The sequence below is a fragment of the Arachis hypogaea genome, chromosome 14, assembly GCF_003086295.3.
Source record: "Arachis hypogaea cultivar Tifrunner chromosome 14, arahy.Tifrunner.gnm2.J5K5, whole genome shotgun sequence".
Lineage (NCBI taxonomy): Eukaryota > Viridiplantae > Streptophyta > Magnoliopsida > Fabales > Fabaceae > Arachis > Arachis hypogaea.
In genome coordinates, this window is record NC_092049.1 from 105,680,339 (window position 1) to 105,698,219 (window position 17,881).

The window sequence follows — 17,881 nt, forward strand, 5'->3', positions numbered from 1 at the left end:
GTTTCTACACTCCATAGATTAAGGTGTGGAGCTCTGCTGTTCCTCAAAGATTAATGCAAGTACTACTGTTTTCTATTCAATTCATCTTATTTCTCTTCTAAGATATCCATTCGCACTCAAGAACGTGATGAAGGTGATGATTATGTGTGACGCTCATCATCCTTCTCCCTTATGAACGCGTGCCTGACAAACACTTCCGTTCTACATGAATTAAGCTAGAACGAATATCTCTTAGATCTCCTAACAAGAATCTTCGTGGCGTAAGCTAGAATGATGGCGGCATTCAAGAGAATCCGGAAGGTCTAAACCTTGTCTGTGGTATTCTGAGTAGGATTCAATGATTGAATGACTGTGACGAGCTTCAAACTCGCGAGTGCTGGGCGTTAGTGACAGACGCAAAAGGAGGGTGAATCCTATTCCAGCATGATCGAGAACCGACAGATGAATAGCCGTGCCGTGACAGGGTGCGTGAGCATATGATTCACTGAGAGGAGGGAATGTAGCCACTGACAACGGTGATGCCCTTGCATACAGCCAGCCATGGAAAGGAGTAAGATTGATTGGATGAAGATAGCAGGAAAGCAGAGGTTCAGAGGAACGAAAAGCATCTCCATTCGCTTATCTGAAATCCCTGCCAATGAATCTACATAAGTATCTCTATCCCTTTTATTGTTTATTTGAATCTAATAAAATATCATGTTTAAATCCGCCTGACTGAGATTTGCAAGGTGACCATAGCTTGCTTCATACCAACAATCTCCGTGGGATTCGACCCTTACTCACGTAAGGTATTACTTGGACGACCCAGTGCACTTGCTGGTTAGTTGTATCGAAGTTGTGTCAACTATAAATTAAGATCAAAGCACCAAGTTTTTGGCACCGTTGCCGGGGATTGTTCGAGTTTGGACAACTGACGGTTCATCGTGTTGCTCAGATTAGGTAATTTTCTTTTTGTTTTGTTTTCAAAAACTTTTCAAAAATCCTTCAAAAATTTTTCTTTTGTTTTCGAAAAAAAAATAAAAATGTTTTCAAAAATATATTTTCTTTTCAGAATTTTTAAGAATGAATTCTAGTGTTTCATAGAGCATGTTGAAGCCTGGCTGGCTGTAAAGCCATGTCTCAATTCTTATACTCAAGAGAAGAGCTTCTTTATCTTTCTTAGCCAATTGGCTGTTGAATGTAAGGAATGTCAGGCGTGTCATGTCTGAGTTACATACTAAAGCTTGGCTGGCTATTAAGCCATGCCTGACCCTTTGATTGGAGCTTTAGAGCATAAGATTCCTGGAATTCATATTAAGAATTTTAGAATCCTTATTTTCTTTTTCAAAAGATTTTTTCGAAAAATATAAAATAAAAATCCAAAAAAATTAGAAAGTCATAAAAATCAAAAATATTTTTCTGTTTCTTGTTTGAGTCTTGAGTCATGTTATAAGTTTGGTGTCAATTGCATGTGCATCTTGCATTTTTCGAAAATTTCATGCATTCATAGTGTTCTTCATGATCTTCAAGTTGTTCTTGGTAAGTCTTCTTGTTTGATCTTGATGATTTTTTGTTTTGTGTCTTTTCATGTTTATCATATGCATTCTTGAATTCTTAGTGCGTAAGCATTAAAGAATTCTAAGTTTGGTGTCTTGCATGTTTTCTTTGCATTAAAAATTTTTCAAAATTGTGTCTATGATGTTCATCTTGACATTCATAGTGTTCTTGGTGTTCATCTTGACATTCATAGCATTCTTGCATGCATTCATTGTTTTGATCTAAAAATTTCATGCATTGCATAATTTTCATGTTTTTCATAAAAATTTTAAAAATAAAAAAATATCTTTCCTTTTTTTTCTCTCATCAAATTCGAAAATTTGGATTGACTTTTTCAAAAATTTTTAAAATCAAGTTGTTTCTTATGAGTCAAATCAAATTTTCAATTTGAAAATCTTATCTTTTTCAAAATCTTTTTCAAAATTCAAAATCTTTTTCAAAATTCATGATTATTTTTGAAAATTCCAAAAAAATAATTTTCAAAAACCTTTTTCTTATTTTATATCATAATTTTCGAAAATAACATAATCAATTAAAGTTTTGATTTAAAAATTTGAAGTTTGTTACTTGCTTGTTAAGAAAGATTCAAACTTTAAGTTCTAGAATCATATCTTGTGATTTCTTATGAATCAAGTCATTAATTGTGATTTTAAAAATCAAATCTTTTTCAAAAACTAATTTCTATCATATCTTTTCAAAAAAATATCTTCTTATCTTATCTTTTTCAAAAATATCTTTTCAAAATATCTTTTCTAACTTCCTAACTTCTTATCCTTTCAAAAGTTGTTTCAACTAACTAACTAACTTTTTGTTTGTTTCTTAACTTTTTCAAAACCACCTAACTAACTCTCTCTCTCTAATTTTCGAAAATATCTCCCCCTTTTTCAAAAATTTCTTTTTAATTAACTAATTATTTTTATTTTTATTTTTGATTTCAAAAAATTTTCGAAAAAAAAAATACTAAATATTTTTCAAAAACTATTTTAAAAAAAAAAATCACTAACTCTTTTTCAAAAAATTGTTTTCGAAAATTCACTCCCCCCTCTCATCTTCTTCTATTTGTTTATTGATATACTAACATCTTTCCTTCACATCACTCACTAAATTCGAACCCCCTCTTCCATCTGTGTTCAAATTTCTTCTTCTTTTCTTCTACTAATAATAAGGAACCTCTTTACTGTGACATAGAGGATTCCTCTTCTTTTCTTGTTCTCTTCTCTTTCTTATGAGCAGGGACAGAGAAAAAGGCATTCTTGTTGAAGCTGATCCAGAACCTGAAAGGACTCTGAAGAGAAAATTAAGAGAAGCTAAATTACAACAATCCAGAGACAACTAGATTGAAAATTTCGAACAAGTAAAGGAGATGGCAGCCAAACCCAACAATAATGCAAGGAGAATGCTTGGTGACTTTACTGCACCAAATTCCAATTTACATGGAAGAAGCATCTCCATTCCTGCCATTGGAGCAAACAATTTTGAGCTGAAACTTCAATTAGTTTCTCTGATGCAGCAGAACTGCAAGTTTCATGGACTTCCATCTGAAGATCCTTTTCAGTTCTTAACTGAATTCTTGCAGATATGTGATACTGTTAAGACTAATGGAGTAGATCCTGAAGTCTACAGGCTCATGCTTTTCCCTTTTGCTGTAAGAGACAGAGCTAGATTATGGTTGGATTCTCAACCTAAAGACAGCCTGAATTCTTGGGATAAGCTGGTCACGGCTTTCTTAGCCAAGTACTTTCCTCCTCAAAAGCTGAGCAAGCTTAGAGCTGATGTTCAAACCTTCAGACAGAAAGAAGGTGAATCCCTCTATGAAGCTTGGGAAAGATACAAACAGTTGACCAAAAAGTGTCCTTCTGACATGCTTTCAGAATGGACCATCCTGGATATATTCTATGATGGTTTATCTGAGTTATCAAAGATGTCACTGGACACTTCTGCAGGTGGATCTATTCACCTAAAGAAAACGTCTGCAGAAGCTCAAGAACTCATTGATATGGTTGCTAATAACCAGTTCATGTACACTTCTGAAAGGAATCCTGTGAGTAATGGGACGCCTATGAAGAAGGGAGTTCTTGAGGTTGATACTCTGAATGCCATATTGGCTCAGAATAAAATATTGACTTAGCAAGTCAATATGATTTCTCAGAGTCTGCATGGAATGCAAGCTGCATCCAACAGTACTCAAGAGGCATCTTCTGAAGAATAAGCTTATGATCCTGAGAACCCTGCAATAGCAGAGGTAAATTACTTAGGTGAACCTTATGGAAACACCTATAACTCAACATGGAGAAATCATCCAAATTTCTCATGGAAGGATCAAAAGCCCCAACAAGGCTTTAATAATGGTGGAAGAAACAGGTTTAGCAATAGCAAACCTTTTCCATCATCAACTCAGCAACAGACAGAGAACTCTGAACAAAATGCTTCTAATTTAGCAAATCTAGTCTCTGATCTATCTAAGGCCACTGTAAGTTTCATGAATGAAACAAGGTCTTCCATTAGAAATTTGGAGGCACAAGTGGGCCAGCTGAGTAAAAGGATCACTGAAATCCCTCCTAGTACTCTCCCAAGCAATACAGAAGAGAACCCAAAAGGAGAGTGCAAGGCCATTGACATAAGCGCCATGGCCGAACCTGTGAGGAGAGGAGAGGACGTGAATCCCAAGGAGGAAGACCTCCTGGGACGTCCAGTGGTCAATAAGGAGCTTCCCTCTGAGGAACCAAAGGACTCTGGGGCCCATCTAGAGACCATAGAGATCCCATTGAACCTCCTTATGCCCTTCATGAGCTCTGATGAGTATTCCTCTTCTGAAGAGAATGAGGATGTTACTGAAGAGCAAACTGCCAAGTTTCTTGGTGCAATCATGAAGCTAAATACCAAATTATTTGGTATTGATACTTGGGAAGTTGAACCTCCCTTGTTCATCAATGAACTAAGTGATCTGGATCAACTGACATTGCCTCAGAAGAGACAGGATCCTGGAAAGTTCATAATACCCTGTACCATAGGCACCATGATCTTTAAGGCTCTGTGTGACCTTGGTTCAGGAATAAACCTCATGCCTCTCTCTGTAATAGAGAAACTGGGAATCTATGGGGTGCAAGCTGCTAAAATCTATTAGAGATGGTAGACAGCTCAAGAAAACAGGCTTATGGACAAGTAGAGGACGTGTTAGTAAAGGTTGAAGGCCTTTACATCCCTGCTGATTTCATAGTCCTGGATACTGGAAAGGAAGAGGATGAATCCATTATCCTAGGAAGACCTTTCCTGGCCACAGCAAGAGCTGTGATTGATGTTGACAGAGGTGAAATATTCCTTCAATGGAATGAGAACTCCCTTGTGTTTAAAACTCAAGGATCTCCCTCTGCAACCATGGAGAGGAAGCAGAAAAAGCTTCTCTCCAAGCAGAGTCAACCAGAGCCCCCACATTCAAACTCTAAGTTTGGTGTTGGAAGGCCACAACCAAACTCTAAGTTTGGTGTTGAACTCCCATATCCAAACTCTAAGTTTGGTGTTGGAGAGTCTCAACAAAGCTCTGCACATCTGTGAGGCTCCATGAGAGCCCACTGTCAAGCTATTGACATTAAAGAAGCGCTTGTTGGGAGGCAACCCAATGTTTATCTAATTCTTATTTTTATTATTTTTCATGTTTTCTTAGGTTCATGATCATGTGGAGTCACAAAATAAACAAAAAAATCAAAAACGGAATCAAAAACAGCAGAAGAAAAATCACACCCTGGAGGAGCATCTGTCTGACGTTCAAACGCCAGAACAGAGCATAGTTCTGGCGCTGAATGCCCAGAATGGGAGCATCCTGGCGCTGAACGCCCAGAACAAGCATGGTTCTGGCGTTCAACGCCAGAAATGGCAGCAAAGGGGCGTTGAACGCCCAAAATGGGCACCAACCTGGCGCTGAACGCCCAGAGTTGTGTGCAAGGGCATTTTGCATGCCTAAATTGGTGCAAGGATGTAAATGCCTTGACACCCCAAGATCTGTGGACCCCACAGGATCCCCACCTACCTTCACTCACTCTCTTCTCTCTTCTCAATCATCCTCTATTCCCAATAAACACTCATCCCTTCTGTCTTCCATTTACCATTCACACCCATACACCCACTTACCTTCAAAAATTCAACATCTCTCCCCCACCCAATCCCACCCATATGGCCGAATACACACTCCCATCCATCTCCTCCATATCCTCTTCTTCTTCTTCTATTCTTTCTTCTTTTGCTCGAGGGCAAGCAACATTCTAAGTTTGGTGTGGTAAAAGCATAGCTTTTTTGTTTTTTTCCATAACCATTGATGGCACCTAAGGCCAGAGAAACCTCTAGAAAAAGGAAAGGGAAGACAAAAGCTTCCATCAAGGGTCTATAGCTCAGTGGTAGAACATTTGACTACAAATCAAGAGATCCCTGAGATACCTCAGGGGATACATTTTCTTCCACACAATTATTGGAAGCAACTAAGGGTGGAACATCAAGAGCACTCCATCATCCTTCAGGAAATCAGAAAAGATCTAAAAGCAATGAAGGAGGAGCAGCAAAGACAAGGAAGAGACATAGAAGAGCTCAAGGACATCACTAAGGTGGACTCATTCCTTGTTCTTACTCTCTCTGTTTTTCGTTTTCTATGTTATGTGCTTATCTATGTTTGTGTCTTCATTACATGATCATTAGTAGTAATAACTATGTCTTAAAGCTATGAATGTCCTATGAATCCATCACCTCTCTTAAATGAAAAATGTTTTAATTCAAAAGAACAAGAAGTACATGAGTTTCGAATTTATCCTTGAACTTAGTTTAATTATATTGATATGGTGACAATGCTTCTTGTTTTCTGAATGTATGCTTGAACAGTGCATATGTCTTTTGAAGTTGTTGTTTAAGAATGTTAAATATGTTGGCTCTTGAAAGAATGATGACTAGGAGACATGTTATTTGATAATCTGAAAAATCATAAAAATGATTCTTGAAGCAAGAAAAAGCAGCAAAGAACAAAGCTTGCAGAAAAAAAAAATAGGCGAAAAAAAAATAGAAAGAAAAAGAAAAAGCAAGCAGAAAAAGCCAAAGCTCTTAAAACCAAGAGGCAAGAGCAAAAAGCCAATAACCCTTAAAACCAAAAGGCAAGGGCAATTAAAAAGGATCCCAAGGCTTTGAGCATCAATGGATAGGAGGGCCTAAAGGAATAAAATCCTGGTCTAAGCGGCTAAACCAAGCTGTCCCTAACCATGTGCTTGTGGCGTGTAGGTGTCAAGTGAAAACTTGAGACTGAGCGGTTAAAGTCAAGGTCCAAAGTAAAAAAAAAAAAAAAAGGAGTGTGCTTAAGAACCCTGGACACCTCTAATTGGGGACTTTAGCAAAGCTGAGTCACAATCTGAAAAGGTTCACCCAATTATGCGTCTGTGGCATTTATGTATCCGGTGGTAATACTGGAAAACAAAATTCTTAGGGCCACGGCCAAGACTCATAAAGAAGTTGTGTTCAAGAATCATCATACTGAACTAAGAGAGTCAATAACACTATTCGAAATCTGAAGTTCCTATAGATGCCAATCATTCTGAACCTCAATGGATAAAGTGAGATGCCAAAACTATTCAAGAGGCAAAAAGCTATAAGTCCCGCTCATATGATTGAAGCTCTGTTTCATTGATAGTTTGGAATTTATAGTATATTCTATTCTTTTTATCCTATTTTGATTTTCAGTTGCTTGGGGACAAGCAACAATTTAAGTTTGGTGTTGTGATGAGCGGATAATTTATACGCTTTTTTACATTGTTTTTAGTATGTTTTTAGTAGGATCTAGTTACTTTTAGGGATGTTTTTAATAGATTTTGTGTTAAATTCACATTTCTGGACTTTACTATGAGTTTGTGTGTTTTTCTGTGATTTCAGGTATTTTCTGGCTGAAATTGAGGGACTTGAGCAGAAATCAGATTCAGAGGTTGAAAAAGGACTGCTGATGCTGTTGGATTCTGACCTCCCTGCACTCAAAGTGGATTTTCTGGAGCTACAGAACTCGAAATGGCGCGCTTCCAATTGCGTTGGAAAGTAGACATCCAGGGCTTTCCAGCAATATATAATAGTCCATACTTTGGCCAAGAATTGACGACGTAAACTGGCGTCCAACGCCAGCTTTCTACCCAAATCTGGAGTCCAGCGCCAGAAAAGGATCCAAAACCAGAGTTGAACGCCCAAACTGGTATAGAAACTGGCGTTCAACTCCACAAATGGCCTCTGCACGTGTAACACTCAAGCCCAAGCCCAAGCACACACCAAGTGGGCCCCGGAAGTGGATTTGTACATCAATTACTTACTCATGTAAACCCTAGTAGCTAGTTTATTATAAATAGGACCTCTTACTATTGTATTAGGAATCTTTGGTCTCAGTTTTATTCCATTATTCATCTTAGGAGACTATTGATCACGTTTTAGGGGGCTGGCCATCTCGGCCATGCCTGGACCTTCACTTATGTATTTTTAACGGTAGAGTTTCTACACTCCATAGATTAAGGTGTGGAGCTCTGCTGTTCCTCAAAGATTAATGCAAGTACTACTGTTTTCTATTCAATTCATCTTATTTCTCTTCTAAGATATCCATTCGCACTCAAGAACGTGATGAAGGTGATGATTATGTGTGACGCTCATCATCCTTCTCCCTTATGAACGCGTGCCTGACAAACACTTCCGTTCTACATGAATTAAGCTAGAACGAATATCTCTTAGATCTCCTAACAAGAATCTTCGTGGCGTAAGCTAGAATGATGGCGGCATTCAAGAGAATCCGGAAGGTCTAAACCTTGTCTGTGGTATTCTGAGTAGGATTCAATGATTGAATGACTGTGACGAGCTTCAAACTCGCGAGTGCTGGGCGTTAGTGACAGACGCAAAAGGAGGGTGAATCCTATTCCAGCATGATCGAGAACCGACAGATGAATAGCCGTGCCGTGACAGGGTGCGTGAGCATATGATTCACTGAGAGGAGGGGATGTAGCCACTGACAACGGTGATGCCCTTGCATACAGCCAGCCATGGAAAGGAGTAAGATTGATTGGATGAAGATAGCAGGAAAGCAGAGGTTCAGAGGAACGAAAAGCATCTCCATTCGCTTATCTGAAATCCCTGCCAATGAATCTACATAAGTATCTCTATCCCTTTTATTGTTTATTTGAATCTAATAAAATATCATGTTTAAATCCGCCTGACTGAGATTTGCAAGGTGACCATAGCTTGCTTCATACCAACAATCTCCGTGGGATTCGACCCTTACTCACGTAAGGTATTACTTGGACGACCCAGTGCACTTGCTGGTTAGTTGTATCGAAGTTGTGTCAACTATAAATTAAGATCAAAGCACCAGTAACTCAACTCCTCCCATACCTGACTCTTCTCTTCTCTAGTATGCGCACCATAGATCAAGAAAAAAGCACAATTGAACCTATTCTTTAACAAGACACCTTCAACACATAACCATCTTCCTCCCTTATAGCAGTTATTCATATTAAAATAATTGGCATCCCATATCATCAACAGGCCCCCGGATGCCCCGTCTGACCCTACATATTCCCACCCTGCTCCACCATAACCCCAAATCCTTTCAACATCAAATCTGGTCACAACCTGTCTCTTGGTCTCAATCAAACCTATCATGCTCAAATTATATTTATTTTTTAAATCTTTTACCATTCTCAACTTCCCATCACCCCTCAACCCCCTAACATTCCAAGAACTGAAAGTCATTTAAAAATATTCTTACACACCTTGTTTTTGTTTTTGGGTCTGCACCGCCGAAATTTCTCCTTTTATTTTGCCAATTTTCTTTTTTGTGATATTTCTTCATTTTGAGCTTGCAGGATCGCCATGATGTCTTCTTCCTCGTCACACAGCACAGCTCTTGATTCCAAAGCCAGCTCCAAAGTCTTTTTGTTCTCCAGCAATTGCTCCTCTAAGCTTTGGCCATCCTCATCCCCCCGTTCTTTTCCAATACCGCATGTGACCCTTACCCCTGCAACCCCCTCAGCCGCGCTTACCTCTCCCTCTTCCATAACCTCATGACCATCGCCATCCTCCTCTACTCTCATCAAGCTTGCCGCAGCTTCAGAACGCACCTTATCAACCGCGCCCATGCCTGAAGATACAGCTCCATCATCGTCAACCTCAGCCTCCCCAGATTTGGTCGCACAAGCTCGGCTGCCCGACCTGGTTCGGTCACCATCAACGCACATCATAGCTTTGCGCCATCTCCCCGCAGCTGAAGGCAACCGGCTCCCTTCTTGATCAGCCCCCAGACAGGTTGCGTCCTCCCGCTCGAGACCGCGTGCTCCATCCAAGGGGGAACCCTGCTGTGCGTTGAGGATCGCCAAGGATTGCTGCTGGGCGCGCTTCTCTCGATTCCGGTCAGGCCCATTGGCTGATGGTGAGCGGCCCACCCCACTAGAGCACCCCTCCAGCCCCATACAGTCATTCCCAGCCCAGTCCTTAGTGTGGCCCAACTCTTTTTGTTTTTGTTTTTCCTTCAATGAGATCTGTTTCAGCCCAACATTCAAATAAGGAAAATCCCACGTGACTATTTTTTCCGAATCTGCACCATAGCTGAAACCGTTTTCACCCCCAAAAGCAGCAGGACCTTGAATGGCGCCATTAAAGATTTGGGACGTTGCGATGTTTTCGCCAAATTGATTTGGAATGCCATTAACCCATTCATTTAAAAAATCTTCAACAATTACTATTCTACCCTCATCACCTTCCCCTTCTCTGTTCACCGCCATTAACGCACATTCATCCTGCTTGTTGGTGCACAAATTGTGAATCACACGTTTCACAACTCGTACCACTAACCAGCAAGTGCACTGGGTCGTCCAAGTAATACCTTACGTGAGTAAGGGTCGAATCCCACGGAGATTGTTGGTTTGAAGCAATCTATAGTTATCTTGTAAATCTTAGTCAGGAAGTCAAATATGTTTATCAGTTGAATTGCAAATAACCAAGAGAGCATAAATTAAAGGTTACTTGTTATGCAGTAATGGAGAATATGTTGGAGTTTTAGAGATGCTTTGTCTTCTGAATCTCTGCTTTCCTCTGTCTTCTAATTCACGCACGCACGTCCTCCTATGGCAAGCTGTGTGTTGGTGGATCACCGTTGTCAATGGCTACCTTCCATTCTTCTAGTGAAAACTACGCTCACACGCTCTGTCACAGCACGGCTAATCACCGGTTGGTTCTCGATCCAGTTGGAATAGGATTTACTATCCTTTTACGTCTGTCACTAACGCCCAGCCTTCAGGAGTTTGAAGCTCGTCACAGTCATTCAATCTTTGAATCCTACTCGGAATACCACAGACAAGGTTTAGACTTTCCGAATTCTCATGAATGCCGCCATCAGTTCTAGCTTATACCACGGAGATTCTGATTAAGGAATCTAAGAGATACTTATTCAATCGTATATAGAACGGAGGTGGTTGTTAGGCACACGTTCATGATTTGAAGAAGGTGATGAGTGTCACAGATCATCACCTCCATCACAGTTAAACGCGAATGAACATCTTAGATAGGAACAAGCGTGTTTGAATGGAAAACAGAAATACTTGCATTAATTCATCGAGACACAACAGAGCTCCTCACCCCCAACAATGGGGTTTAGAGACTCATGCCGTCAGAGAATACAAAGTTTAGATCTAAAATATTATGAGATACAAAATAAGTCTCTAAAAGTTGTTTAAATACTAAACTAGTAGCCTAGGTTTACAAAAAGTGAGTAAACTATGATGGATGATGCAGAGATCCACTTCTGGGGCCCACTTGGTGTGTGCTGGGGCTGAGATTTAAACAAGTCACGTGCAGAGGCCATTTGTGGAGTTGAACGCCAGTTTTTGTGCCAGTTTGGGCGTTCAACTCCAGCTTTTGATCCTTTTCTGGCGCTGGACGCCAGAATTTGGCAGAGAACTGGCGTTGAACGCCAGTTTACGTCGTCTATTCTTGTGCAAAGTATGGACTATTATATATTGCTGGAAAGCCCTGGATGTCTACTTTCCAACGCAATTAGAAGCATGCCATTTCGAGTTCTGTAGCTCAAGAAAATCCACTTTGAGTGCAGGGAGGTCAGAATCCAACAGCATCAGCAGTCCTTTTTCAGCCTGAATCAGATTTTTGCTCAGCTCCTTCAATTTCAGCCAGAAAAATACCTGAAATTACAGAAAAATACACAACTCATAGTAGCGTCCAGAAATATGAATTTTTCCTGAAAACTAATGAAAATAGACTAAAAACTAACTAAAACATACTCAAAACTATATGAAATTAACCCTAAAAAGTGTATAAAATATCCGCTCATCACAACACCAAACTTAAACTGTTGCTTGTCCTCAAGCAACTAGACAAATAAAATAGAAGACTAATAGGTTGAGAAGCAATAATATCTCAGAGTTTTTGATTGAAGCTCAGATTCTAATCAGATGAGCGGGACTAGTAGTTTTTTGCTTCTGAACAGTTTTGGCATCTCACTTTATCCATTGAAGCTCAGAGTGATTGGCATCTATAGGAACTTAGAATTCAGATAGTGTTATTGATTCTCTTAGTTTAGTGTGATGATTCTTGAACACAGCTTCTTTATGAGTCTTGGCCGTGGCCCTAAGCACTTTGTTTTCCAGTATTACCACCGGATACATAAATGCCACAGACACATAACTGGGTGAACCTTTTCAGATTGTGACTCAGCTTTACTAAAGTCCCCAATTAGAGGTGTCCAGAGTTCTTAAGCACACTCTCCTTTTTTATTTGGACCTTGACTTTAACCGCTCAGTCTCAAGTTTTCACTTGACACCTTCACGCCACAAGCACATGGTTAGGGACAGCTTGGTTTAGCCGCTTAGACCAGGATTTTAGTCCTTTAGGCCCTCCTATCCACTGATGCTCAAAGCCTTGGGATCCTTTTTATTTGCCCTTGCCTTTTGGTTTTAAGGGTTATTGGCTTTTTCTGCTTGCTTTTTTTTTTTCTGCAAGCTTTGTTCTTTGCTGCTTTTTCTTGCTTCAAGAATCAATTTTCTTATGATTTTTCAGATTATCAATAATATGTCTCATGTTCATCATTCTTTCAAGAGCCAACATATTTAACAGTCTTAAACAACAAATTCAAAAGACATATGCACTGTTCAAGCATTCATTCAGAAGACAAAAAGCATTGCCACCACATTTAACTAATTAGAATTTTTCTTATTAAAACTCAAAATTTTATTGCCTCTTATTCAAAAGATCTACTACTTTATTCATGTTTGCTGATGATGAGAAAAATAAACTATAGCTTAATTGGAGATAAAATCAAAATAGATACTAATTACTACTATATGACTCCTAAGGTAAACTTCTATAAGGACACTGTCACAGAGTTAAGGCAGAAATTGGAAATTAACAACCTTTATTCTGGGGGAACGGGGGTTCCTCTGATCCTTGGGGTGCTTGGTCCTACAAGAGAAGACTTTTGGCGCTTCAATTCCCTTAAGTCACGCCCTTGCTCCTCTTGTTCTTTAAACATATAGGTCAGCATTTGACTGTGTTCCTTCTGTTCTTTTATTATTTGCTCCATAGCTTCCCGTATCTTGGTAACAGACGTCTCAAGATACTCCCAGTATTCAGATTGAGGGATCTCTGGGAGGAATTCCTGTGCTCTCTTCTTGATGGGATCCTCCTGTGCTTGTTGTTTTTCCATTGATGCTTTGGTGATTGGCTTCTCAATTGGGATATACTCAGTTATTCCCATCCTTACTCCAGCATCCTTGCAAAGCAGAGAAATCACGCTTGGATAAGCCAACCTGGCCTCTTTAGAATTTTTGTTAGCAATTTTGTAGAGTTCAGCTGAAATCAGCTGATGAACCTCCACTTCCTTTCCCATCATGATGCAATGGATCATCACTGCTCTTTTAACTGTGACTTCAGAACGGTTGCTGGTAGGCAACAGAGAACGCCCAATGAAATCCAGCCATCCTCTGGCGACTGGTTTGAGATCCTCTCTCTTGAGTTGATTTGGGACACCCTTTGTGTTGGTGGTCCACCTGGCTCCAGGGATACATATGTCCTCTAGAATCTTATCCAGGTCAATGTCTGCTCTCATCATCCTCCTGTTGAAGGAGTCTGGATCATCCTTTAGCTGAGGTAGCTTTAAGATCTCTCTGATCTTGTCAGGGGTGGTATGAACAATCTTTCCTCTGACCATGGTCCGAAATTCATAAAAGGCAGTTCCAGATAGTTTTTGCTTGTCAGTCTGCCACATATTAGCATAGAACTCCTGGACCATGTTCCTTCCTACTTTCGTTTCAGGATTAGCTAGGACTTCCCAGTTCCTGATTCGAATTTGCTCCTGGATCTCCGGATATTCATCTTCTTTCAGATCGAATCTAACTTCCGGGATCACTGATCTCAGACCCATTACTTTGAGATAATGGTCTGAATGTTCTTTAAATAAGAACTTCCCTTGATTCCAAAGTGGTTTTGGAGCGCTCTCTTTCTTGCATCTTGGAGTGGGCTGTTTTCCTTTAGGAGCCATGATCTTAGTGATCTCGGATAAACACACCAAACTTAGAGGTTTGCTTGTCCTCAAGCAAAAGAAAAGAAAGGAGAGGGATAGAAGGAGAGCTAGGTGCAATTGTTGATGGAGGAGGAGGGAGGCCGAACCCAAATTTAAAGGGATGGGGGGTGGGTTTTCGAAATATTAGAAAAGATAAGATAAAAAGATTGAGTTGAAAAAGATAAGATAGAAGATATAGTTTAATTTTGAAAAGATATGATAGATTTTTGAAAAAGATAAATCTAAATTTTGAAAAAGATAATATGGAGATTTGAAAAAGATATGGATTAGTTGAAAAGATTTTTGAGTGAAAAAGATAGATTTGTTTTCAGAAAAGATTTGAAAAGAGTTTGGATTGAATTTGGAAAGAGGGATTTTTAGAAATTAAGGATTTTAGAAATCAGGGTTCTTAACATGTTCATGTAAAAATCATGCATTGAAACATAAAATTTGAAATTAAAATGGAAATACGTGTGGAAAAATGAATTTGGTTCCTCCCTGCCTTCCTGGCGTTTGAACGCCCAAACACTGCCTGTTTTGGGCGTTCAGCGCCCAAATGCTGCTCTCCTGGGCGTTCAACGCCCAGCTGCTGCCATTACTGGCGTTCAACACCCAGTGGGTGCCCATTTCTGGTGTTGAACGCCCAGATTGCTACTATTACTGGTGTTTTCTTGCCAGTGAGCTCTTTTTCTCTGTTTTGTGTGCCGAGGTCTTCTGTAAATGATTATTTACCTTGTTATCAATGAACTCTATAAAAATAAAAATAGAAATAGGGCAAAATGCTTAGAGGATTGTTGCCCCATGGCTGGGTTGCCTCCCAGCAAGCGCTTCTTTATTGTCTTTAGCTGGACCTTGCTGAGCTTTTAATCTAGCTTCAGCCTTGAGCATTCTTGCTCAATGTTGCCTTCAAGATAATGCTTGATTCTCTGTCCATTGACAATGAACTTCTTATCAGAATCAATATCTTGAAGCTCCACATAACCATATGGTGATACGCTTGTAATCACGTAAGGTCCCCTCCACCAAGATTTCAGTTTCCCGGGGAATAGTCTGAGTCTAGAGTTAAACAACAGGACCTTCTGTCCTGGTTCAAAGATTCTAGATGACAGCTTTCTGTCGTGCCATTTTTTTTATTTTTTCTTTATAAAGCTTGGCATTTTCGAAAGCTGTGAATCTGAATTCCTCTAGCTCATTTAGCTAGAGCAATCATTTTTCTCCTGCTAATTTGGCATCAAAGTTTAGGAATCTGGTTTCCCAGTAGGCCTTATGTTCCAGTTCCACGGGCAGGTGACATGCCTTACCATACACGAGTTGGTATGGAGATGTCCCTATGGGGGTCTTGAATGCTGTCCTGTAAGCCCACAGAGCATCATCCAAGCTCCGTGCCCAATCCTTTCTACGGGTATTTACTGTCCGTTCCAGGATTCTCTTTAATTCTCTGTTAGAGACTTCAGCTTGCCTATTGGTTTGTGGATGATATGGAGTGGCCACCTTGTGGCGAATTCCATACCGAACCATGGCAGAGTAAAGCTGTTTATTGCAGAAGTGAGTGCCCCCATCACTGATTAGTACTCTAGGGACACCAAACCTGCTAAAGATATGTTTCTGGAAAAACTTCAGCACTGTTTTAGTATCATTGGTGGGTGTGGCAATAGCCTCAACCCATTTTGATACATAGTCAACTGCCACCAGAATATAAGTGTTTGAGTATGATGGTGGGAAAGGTCCCATGAAGTCAATTCCCCATACGTCAAACAACTCAATTTCCAAGATTCTTTGTTGAGGCATGGCGTAACCATGAGGCAGATTACCAGCTCTTTGGCAACTGTCACAATTACGTACAAACTCTCGGGAATCTTTATAGAGTGTGGGCCAATAGAAGCCACATTGGAGGACCTTGGTGGCTGTTTGCTCACCTCCGAAATGGCCTCCATATTAAGATCCGTGGCAATGCCACAAGATCCTTTGTGCTTCTTCTCTAGGTACACACCTACGGATAATTCCGTCTGCACATCTCTTAAAGAGATAAGGTTCATCCCACAAGTAGTACTTTGCATCAGTAATTAATTTCTTCTTTTGTATCCTGTTGTACTCCTTGGGTATGAACCTTGCAGCTTTATAGTTTGCAATATCGGCAAACCATGGTGCTTCCTGAATGTCGAATAAATGCTCATCAGGAAACGTCTCAGAGATCTCAAGAAAGGGGAGGGACGTCCCTTCCACTGGCTCTATCCGGGACAGATGATCAGCCACTTGGTTCTCTGTCCCTTTTCTGTCTCTTATTTCTATATCAAACTCTTGCAGAAGCAATACCCATCTGATGAGCCTGGGTTTTGAATCCTGCTTTGTGAGTAGATATTTAAGAGCAGCATGGTCAGTATACACAATCACTTTTGATCCTACTAAGTATGATCTGAACTTGTCAATGGCGTAAACCACTGCAAGTAGTTCTTTTTCTGTGGTTGTGTAATTTTTCTGGGCATCATTTAGAACGCGACTGGCATAATAAATGACATGCAGAAGCTTGTCATGCCTCTGTCCCAATACTGCACCAATGGCATGATCACTGGCATCACACATTAGCTCAAATGGTAACGTCCAGTCTGGTGCAGAAATGACTGGTGCTGTGACCAGCTTAGCTTTCAGCATTTCAAACGCCTGTAGGCACTCTGTGTCAAACACAAATGGCGTGTCAGCAGCTAGCAGATTGCTTAGAGGTTTTGCGATTTTTGAAAAATCCTTTATAAACCTCCTATAGAATCCTGCATGCCCCAGAAAGCTTCTGATTGCCTTAACATTGGTAGGTGGTGGTAATTTTTCAATTACCTCTATTTTTGCTTGATCCACCTCTATTCCCTTGTTTGAGATTTTATGCCCAAGAACAATTCCTTCAGTCACCATGAAGTAACACTTTTCCCAGTTTAAAACTAGGTTGGTCTCTTGGCATCTTTTCAGAACAAGTTTCAGGTGATCAAGGCAGGAGCTAAATGAGTCTCCATATACTGAGAAGTCATCCATGAAGACTTCCAGAAATTTTTCCACCATATCAGAGAAAATAGAGAGCATGCATCTCTGGAAGGTTGCAAGCGCATTACATAGCCCAAATGGCATCCTTCTATAAGCAAACACTCCGGATGGACATGTGAATGCTGTTTTCTCTTGATCCTGGGGATCTACTGCAATCTGGTTATAGCCTGAGTAGCCATCCAAAAAACAGTAATAATCATGACCTACTAGTCTTTCTAGCATCTGGTCTATGAATGGTAAAGGAAAATGATCCTTTCTGGTGGCTGTATTGAGCCTTCTGTAGTCAATACACATGCGCCACCCTGTAACTGTTCTTGTAGGAACCAGTTCATTTTTTTCATTATGAATCACTGTCATGCCTCTCTTTTTTGGGACGACTTGAACAGGGCTCACCCAGGGGCTATCAGAAATAGGATAAATAATCCCAGCCTCTAGTAATTTGGTGACCTCTTTCTGCACCACTTCCTTCATGGCTGGATTTAGCCGCCTCTGTGGTTGAACCACTGGTTTGGCATTATCCTCCAATAGGATTTTGTGCATGCATCTAGCTGGGCTTATGCCCTAAAGGTCACCTATGGACCACCCAAGAGCTGTCTTGTGTGTCCTTAGCACTTAAATAAGTGCTTCCTCTTCTTGTGAATTTAAAGCAGAGCTTATGATCACTGAAAAAGTATCACCTTCTCCCAGAAATGCATATTTCAAGGATGGTGGTAATGGCTTGAGCTCGGGTTTAGGAGGTTTTTTCTCTTTCAGAAGAAA

General features: G+C 40.2%; 1 non-coding gene across 1 annotated transcript; it reads right to left on the reverse strand.

Moving 5' to 3' along the window:
* Positions 1 to 3,295: 3,295 nt before the first annotated feature.
* LOC112745480 (small nucleolar RNA R71) lies at positions 3,296 to 3,403 on the reverse strand. Its single transcript, XR_003173407.1, has one exon. It is a non-coding gene; the product is annotated as a small nucleolar RNA R71 (small nucleolar RNA).
* Positions 3,404 to 17,881: the final 14,478 nt, after the last annotated feature.